Raw genomic sequence first — 8,210 nt, forward strand, 5'->3', positions numbered from 1 at the left:
CCCACTTCTCCCAACCTCGGTGGCCCCCTCACCACCACCCGTGCCCCTCCGCCCTCGGAAGCACCGGACTCTCCCCTGCTCCTTACCCTACACTGCACTCTGCTCCACTCCTCTGCCCTCCCTCTCCCCCTTTGCTGCTGAGCTACCTCAAAGCACCTGCTCCTCCTCTCTTGCTCGCCCAGGTGTTTAAGGTACGTTTTTCTGTGTAGAATCCCAAATAGATGAAAATGGGCGAAAAGGGCCTTCCTCCTCCTTTCACTGTAAGGAAACGCAGTTGAAATGGAGTGAGGCGCCTTAAGCCACACATCTATTGAGGAGTGGTTTTCATAGAAGTCACACTTTCACACCTTCAGATTCAAAAGTAGCTGCTTACTCAACACAGCCTAAAAGTACTGGCTGCCACTCAGGATCTGTCTATTATTTGCCTTTGGAAATGCATTGATTCCACAAATATTTATTCAGTGATTATTTTGTGCCAGATATTGTTCTAAGGGCCTTGGAAGTGTGGTGCACGAGACAAAATTTCTGCTCCTTGGAGTTGAAAGTCTAGTGGGAGAGGCAAGCAGATTATAACAAGGAAAAGAATAAATGAGCAAGAGAATATGAGTTACTGCTACGAACAAAATAAATGTGTGAAAGTGTGGAGGGAGGCTGTTTTAGATCCATCCCAGGCGTTGAAGAAATGGCATTTGCTCTGAGTACTCAATTAGAAGATGGAAGGACAGCAACACAGGTAAGGGGAAAAGGCCCTAAAACTGAAGGTTTGGCATGTTTCAGGAATAGAAGCACAGGACAAACGTCCAGTACGTATTTCCTCTGTGAAAAGGCCATGGAAGGTTAGTATTGAGTTGTTAAAATGTGTATACAGTATAATGCCAGCTACAGGGTAACGGCTCAATAAAGGTTATTCATCGTTATTATCACTTATTTGTGCCAGGACACTATGCTAAGGCAGAACACAGTGCCATACTCCACAGAGGTTGCTGAATGAGCAGCCCAAGAGTGCTACTTTCAAAGACAGAAATTATTTCAGAGAGGAATGGTAAAAGGAAAGATTGCTCCCTGGTGAATCTGAGCTGGGTGAATGGATTTAATAGGTAGACAGTGCAGTACTCAGAAAGAAATTTAATAGCTCATACATATTCATTACCTAGAAAGAAAGAACGAAAATAAATGAATTAAACATTCAGTTCGTATAGTTAGAAAAAGGACATCAAAAGAATCCAAGGAAAGCAAAGAAAGGGATTAAGAAAGAGAACTTGAGTGAAAGGATTAGAAAATTTAAGAAACAGTACCAATCAAAGAAGGAAAAGGTCTGGAAAAGTACAAATTGCAAAACACTGGAAAAACCTAAAGGAATAGGGACAGTACTTCTAATCTCCAAAGCTGGGAACATTTGTGGCTTTAGCTACAAAAAGAGACCTGAAAGCAAATCCTGAGGAAATTTGGGTTGAAAAGGAATGTTGACACAGACGAAAATAGCTGAGGAATCATCCTGTCACTGGGGAGGAAAAGCCCAGTGCTGTGGTCACGTTAACAGGCCTCACAAAATGCCAACTAACTGAAGCTTGGCTAAAGTTTGTTGATTGCGAACGAGTAAGTAACTGCCATACTGTGGGAAATCTCGCGGCAACTCTGCCCAGCACAGTCATTTCACCATACATAGGTATGTGCAAGGGCGGGTTCTTCAGTATTTAACTTCCTCCAATGGTAAAGACACTGAATTCAAATGAATACATTAGGAAGTGTGAATCAAGAAGAGATGTAAGAAGTGCTTGTATGTTGGAACTTGCCCTCCAGGAATCATGAAGAAGCCAGGATCTGAAGAAGCCTGAGATAGACCTTGTAGAGAGCAGCCCAGCTGTCTGAGTCACTCCAGCCAGTCCAGCTGAGCTGCCATTGTGGCCACATGAGTGAACCCAGGGGTAGGTGGATTAGAGGGTAGAGAAAGAATGTTTCCCTGAGCTACTAGAACAGAATTGTCATTGACTAAGATTGGGAAGAATATCAGAGTTGTTTAGGAGTAAGTTACGATGGAGATACCTTTGGGGCATCAGAGGGAGTTGATAGGGAAGCAGTTAGATGAACACATTTTGAGTACATAGTAGAGGCCCGGGCAGGAGATATAAAATTGGGGAGTTTTTGGGATATTTACATTTATAGGATTGTATAAACTCACTTAAGGAGTGAGTTTAAATGAGAAAGGTGTGAAATCTGACTTCTAAGATTCTCCAACATTTAGGGGATAAGGAGGAAACACCGAAAGAGTGGGGCAGGAGAGGCAAGTTGTTTAGGGAAAACAATGGGTGAATGTGATGTCATAGACATCAGTTGAAGAATGTGTTTTAGGGGAGTGATTAAATTAGTCACATTCTGCTGATAGATAGGACTGAGGCCTGGCTGACAATTATTTGTAGCTGTAAAGAACAAAATAAAACCCACAAAAAACCCACAAAACCTATGAAATAGATTATTTTTTATTTACAATGTATAGATGAAAAATATGAGGATAGATTTACCAAAATCCCATACCTACTCAGCAACTGAATTCGTGATTTCAAAACAATGCTACATGAAATATAGAAAATGCTTTCTCTGAGAGAAAGCTTCTAAAAGGAGGATTCAGATTGTCCAGAAGAAGGCTATTAGGGGGGAAAGAAAGAGAAGGTCTAGACCAGGGGTGGGCAAACTTTTTGACTCAAGGGCCACAATGGGTTCTTAAACTGGACCGGAGGGCCGGAACAAAAGCATGGATGGAGTGTTTGTGTGAACTAATATAAATTCAAAGTAAACATCATTACATAAAAGGGTACGGTCTTTTTTTTTTTTTTTAGTTTTATTCATTTCAAACCGGCCGGATCCGGCCCGCGGGCCGTAGTTTGCCTACGGCTGGTCTAGACAAAAGTGGGGACACGGAACAGAGGAGGATGGAGTCAAAAAATACAAGGCCATATCTTACAAACTCAGAGGCCAAAAGAACCCTATTGGATGATTTGAAGTTAAAAGTAAAAGCGAGTCACAGTGTTAGTTATATCCTAGCCTTGTTTGTGGTTTTTTTGTTTGTGTGTGTGTGTGTGTGTGTTTTGTTTGTTGTTTGTTTTTGCAGAGGTCAAACTTATTGAGCCTGTCGTATTGTCTTTTTGCATCTAGGATAACATACCTTTGGATTTTCAGGTAAATTTCCTTTTTTACAGACTTCTAAGGGCACAATCTCCAAGCACAGAAGACCAGAGAGCCCCAATTATTATTATTGTTGTGTTAAATATTAACTGTTAACTATTGGATAACATTTTAAAAAGAAGTTTGTGTCTATTTTTTTTTAACTTTTTATCCAATCCCAGAGATTTCCCTCATCAGCCCCCCCTAATTTATCACCAGTGAATTTCATGTAACCCCCTTATGTCTTCTCCTCTGAGTCTAATGTAAAAAAAGGTGCAAAACTGCCAAAAAAAATAATAATACAAGGCCATATTTTTTAACACTTTGAAAAAGCAACAGAAGAGGGAGCCTTGGAGTTAAGACAATTTTATTACGAAGTTCATTTAAAAGGATACATGAACAGGAATATCTGGGGAAGCCCTGAAAAAGAAGAAAATGTGCAGAGGCGAGCCCTACCAGTTAATAAGACATTATAAAGCCAATATAATAGCAAGATGGTATTGGCACATGAGTACATAGATCAATAAAACAGAATAGAAAATTCAAACATAAACCTAACTGCATCTGATGGGAGGAGATATTTGCAACTCATATATCTGATAGGGGGCTAATAAGCAAAATATATAAAGAATTCTTACAACTCAATGGCAAACAAACAAACAATCCAAGTTAAAAAAAAAAACGGGCAGAAGATCTGAATAGACATATTTCCAAAGAAGACATACAGATGGTCAATAAGCACATGAAAAGGTGCTCAACATCACTAATCAGCAGGAAAAAGCAAATCAAAACCACAATGAGCTATCACCTCACACCTGTTAGAATGGCTATTACATTTATTTTTTATTTTTGTTAATCTTCACCTGAAGATATTTTTCTCCCATTGATTTTTAGAGAGAGTAGAAGGGAGGGAGAGAGACAGAGAGAAAAACACATCAATGTGAGAGAGACACATTGATTGGTTGCCTCCCATGACAAACCAGGCCAAGGGTATGTGCCCGTGCCCCGTGACCAGAATAAAAATTCGTGGCCCTTTCAGTCCCACAGGCCAATGCTCAAACCCACTGAATCAAACCTGACTAGGGCTAGAATGGTTATTATAAAAAAGACAAAAAATAAAAATTGTTGGTGAGGGTGTGGAGAAAAGGAAACCCTTGGTAGAAATGTAAATTGGTGCAACCACTATGGAAAACAGTATAGAAGTTCTTCAAAATATTAAAAATGAAACTATCAGATGATCCAACAATTCTGCTTCATACTATGTATATACTAGAGGCCTGGTGCATGAAATTCATGCACTGGGGGTTGGGGGAATGTCCCTCAGATGGGCCTGTGCCCTCTCATAGTCCAGGACCCCTCGCTCCTTACCACCTGCCTGCTTGCTGCTCCCTACTGCTTGGCTCGCTGCGCTGCTCCTTAGTGCTGCTGCAGAGGTTCCAGGCTACTGGTGCTTTTAAAGAAAACCCCTGTACAGAAAGGTGGGTGGAAGGAACCTCAAGACTAACCTGTCCGTCTTTACAGTTTGGCCTTGGGCTTGTAGTTTACTAGTCCGGAGAACGACACACATGTGGATAAACAGATGAATATTTCTCAACAAGCACTAATTGGCAAGAAAAAAGATTAACCGTTTGTACTCCATAAGCATCTATAGATGCAAGCCGTGGACCTTCCCCATACGCCACGCATGTCTATAGCCACACACCTCGCATATCAACTCTGGTCGCCCAATTTTAAAATCAGACTTGTTAGTGACATCTCTGGGTTTGTAAAGAAAATTATGCTAACTTAAATTTGTAAATATTCCAGCGCATATGGAAGAAATGCCAATATCAATATATGGGGCTGCCACTCAGACACACAAGAGATAAACACGGACACTTAAGATTTTCTTTTGTTTATTGTGACACTTGAGACTTGTTTGTGTTATCATGAATTGTACGCCTAAAATGGTAAACATGGTGTGCATTCTTCGTTATCTTTTACAGATTTCATTTTTGGAGCATCAACAAAATTTTGTGTTTTTGAGGCTTTTCGTGTCAATGGTTTGTTTTTATTTCACACTCACTTTTGTTGATATTTCCGTAGAATTAAAGATTATTATTTTATTATTGAACTAGAGGCCTGTTGCACGAAGAGATTCGTGCAATAGGCCTTCCTTCCCCTGGCTGCCGGCACCGGTTTTCCTCCGGCACCCAGGACCCAGGCTTTCGCTCCACTGCAGTGGAGAAGCGAAGCCTCTTCAGCCTTCAGCCTTCACTCTGTGCCTGTGTATGCAAATTAACCGCCATCTTTGTTGGGTTAATTTGCATATTCTCCTGATTGGCTGGTGATAGTAACAGAGGGACAGTCAATTTACATGTTTGTCTATTATTAGGTAAGATTTATCGTTATAATATATTATATTGTGCAAATAAAATTCAATCCCCATAAATGGCATCAGAGGAAGAAATAATCGAACCAAGCACCTTGCAAGAAGAGGTTTCCGTTTTGGACACGTGGCAGTTAACTGGTTAATTCTGTTAGAATTTAATCTCCTAAATATCTCACAAGTTTTCCCCAAGAGAGGCCCAGTGGTGAATGGCCCTGCAATGGGATAATAAATTATCTCAGGTCAGGGGGAGAATTCTAAGCTCCTGTGCAGATCCCGTGCCTAGACAGATACCAAAGTGAGGAAAGGGAGAGTGGTGCAAATACAACCAGGAAGAATGAGTCATAAAGCAACTCATAGAGGGAACCTGGAGTAGGACAGACCAGTAATGCCTGAGACTCTTGACTCCCCGTCCTGCTCCTCAATGGTATATTGCAGTTCCTGAAATGAACAGAAGGGGCGCCATTCCTGCATTCTTCCTGCTCAGTAATGAAGCCCCTAGTGAAAGGACATCACCTACAGGTATTTCATTTTACAGTTTGAGAGTGTTTCTCATTTGATCTTTATAGCAACTAGGTAATGATTGGGGGCATGTCCTATTTACTCTATTTTACAGACAGAAAACTGAGAGGCAGCCAGTTTAAGTGACTTAATCAGTGTCAGGCAATTAAGCTGCAGAGCTAGTCTTTTGACTCCTGAGTCAGTGTCCTTCCCACTCTCTAGACTAAAGCAGGGTTGTCAGGTACAACCCAGAAATGGACAGAGACACAGATTCTGACAAGGGGGAATGAAAACCCACTCTGGGAGCCATCCCTCACAGACAATGGCCTTGGGAATGCTGCTGCTCTTAGGATAGTCACAGGTCAAGCTGAACCTGCTCCTGGGTTTCAAACATATCACTGAATTTGGCTTCCTGGGGTCATTCTGTGATCAGGGCCATGAGTCTAGTTTGGCCAAGGGGAAAGAAGGGTATGAGCAGAAGTAGGTTGGGCACGTGCCACTTTTTTGCCTCATGCCTGTTTTCCTAGGGACATGAAGACACCCAATGTAACCCCTCAGTGGCTACAAGTTGGAAATCTTCTAAAATGATTACTCTTGACAAAGGCGAGGAGGCCTGCTAGACTGTCAGAGACCTAAAGTGCCTAGGCAGCCTCTGCTTGCAAGAAGCCGAGTATAGAGACGCAGAGCCTCTGAATCAGTGTAAAAATTTGGCCAAAGAATGTTTCTCCACGTCAGTGTTTTAGGAATGGTTGCACTAGTGCTCTGTAATAAAAACACCTGTATCAGTGACACACAACCCAAAGCATTTATTTTCTTGCTCACAAGTCTATGGGTTGGCTGGGCCCCCTCTGGGTTGAGCCTGGAGGTCTAGCTCAGGCCTGCTGCCTGGTCTGCATTATTCCAGGCTCGGTGACGAACAAAGGCACGGATGGTGAATGGCATAAGCACAAAAGGGCAAGCCAAACCTCACAAGCACATTCAAAGCCCCTGCTTGTGTCACAGTGTCACTAGCACTGCATTGGCCAGAGCAAGTCATGGATTCCAAGCAGGGGAATATACTCTGTACTAGTGGGAGGTACTACAAAGTCGTTTAGTAAAGGACATGGATGTAAAATACTAAATCATGGAAGGAGTGAAGCAATGGGAACAATGGTCCAAAGTACTGTCCAAAGATTTTGGTTCGAAATCTGACAAAAATATTATTTATGAGTAACATTAAAAAATAATAAAACAGCCCTGGCCTGTGTGGCTCTGTGCACAGAAAGATTGCAGGTTCAATTCCTGGTTAGGGCACATATCCAGGTTTCAGGTTCAATACCGGGTCAGGGTGGATATGGGAGGGAACCAATTGATGCTTCTCTCTCGCATCGATGTTTCTCTCTCTCTCTCCCCCCCCTTCCTGTACCTTACTGTCTCTCTAGAATCAATTAAAAACATATCCTTGGATGAGGATTTAAAAAAAAAAACCTTAAAAAAATAAGGCCATTTATTGTCGTATTATATGCTAGGTACTTTTGTTATGTACTTTGCATGTATTCATTTAATCCTCACAACAATCCTATAAGGTAGATATTATTGTGACCCATATTTTACAGATGAAACAAAGCACAGCTGGGTTAAGGAAGAATTAAGATCACACTACTAATGGCAGAGGAGGACGGTGACAGTTACATTGGAAAGGATCACTGTCCATTTCCTCTTTCCCTGTTGTGTCTCTCTCACCCTGTCCTTCCCTCTAAGTGCCCTGTCTTGGAAAACTATGACATCTGGCCACCCGAGCCAGAACCCCCTAGCGTCATCCTTGAGGCCCCTCTCACTTGCCTCCTGCCACGTGATTCAGTTCATCAGGCTCTACTGTCTGTACCTCCTTAACTCCTCCCAGGTCTGCTCCCTTCTCTTCAGTTTCTGCCATTGCCCTGCCACCACTTCTTCTTTTTTTTGTTTTTAACTGGAATTTATTGGGGTGACATTGGTTAATAAAATTATATAGGTTTCAGGTATACAATTCTATATACATTATCTGTACATTGTACTGTGTTCACCGCCCCAAGTCATGTCTCCTCCTCTCACCATTTATCCCCCCTTTACTCTCTCCTACCTGCCCTGCCACTTCTTTCCAAAAGATCCCCTATCCTTAGTCCTGTCCCCTTATATGCTGACAGAGGATTCCTATGATTGCATC

The 8,210-nt window shown here is 42.0% G+C and overlaps 1 long non-coding RNA gene across 1 annotated transcript in view; it reads left to right on the top strand.

Moving 5' to 3' along the window:
* Positions 1-5,888: 5,888 nt before the first annotated feature.
* The window catches only part of LOC111827089, a 9,987-nt gene continuing 7,665 nt past the window's right edge, over positions 5,889-8,210 (top strand). Inside the window, exon 1 of the long non-coding RNA XR_002830574.1 lies at positions 5,889-6,049. This is a non-coding gene — a long non-coding RNA (uncharacterized LOC111827089). The remainder of the gene's footprint in view (positions 6,050-8,210) is intronic.

This window comes from Myotis lucifugus, unplaced genomic scaffold, assembly GCF_000147115.1.
Source record: "Myotis lucifugus unplaced genomic scaffold, Myoluc2.0 scaffold_130, whole genome shotgun sequence".
Taxonomy (NCBI): domain Eukaryota; kingdom Metazoa; phylum Chordata; class Mammalia; order Chiroptera; family Vespertilionidae; genus Myotis; species Myotis lucifugus.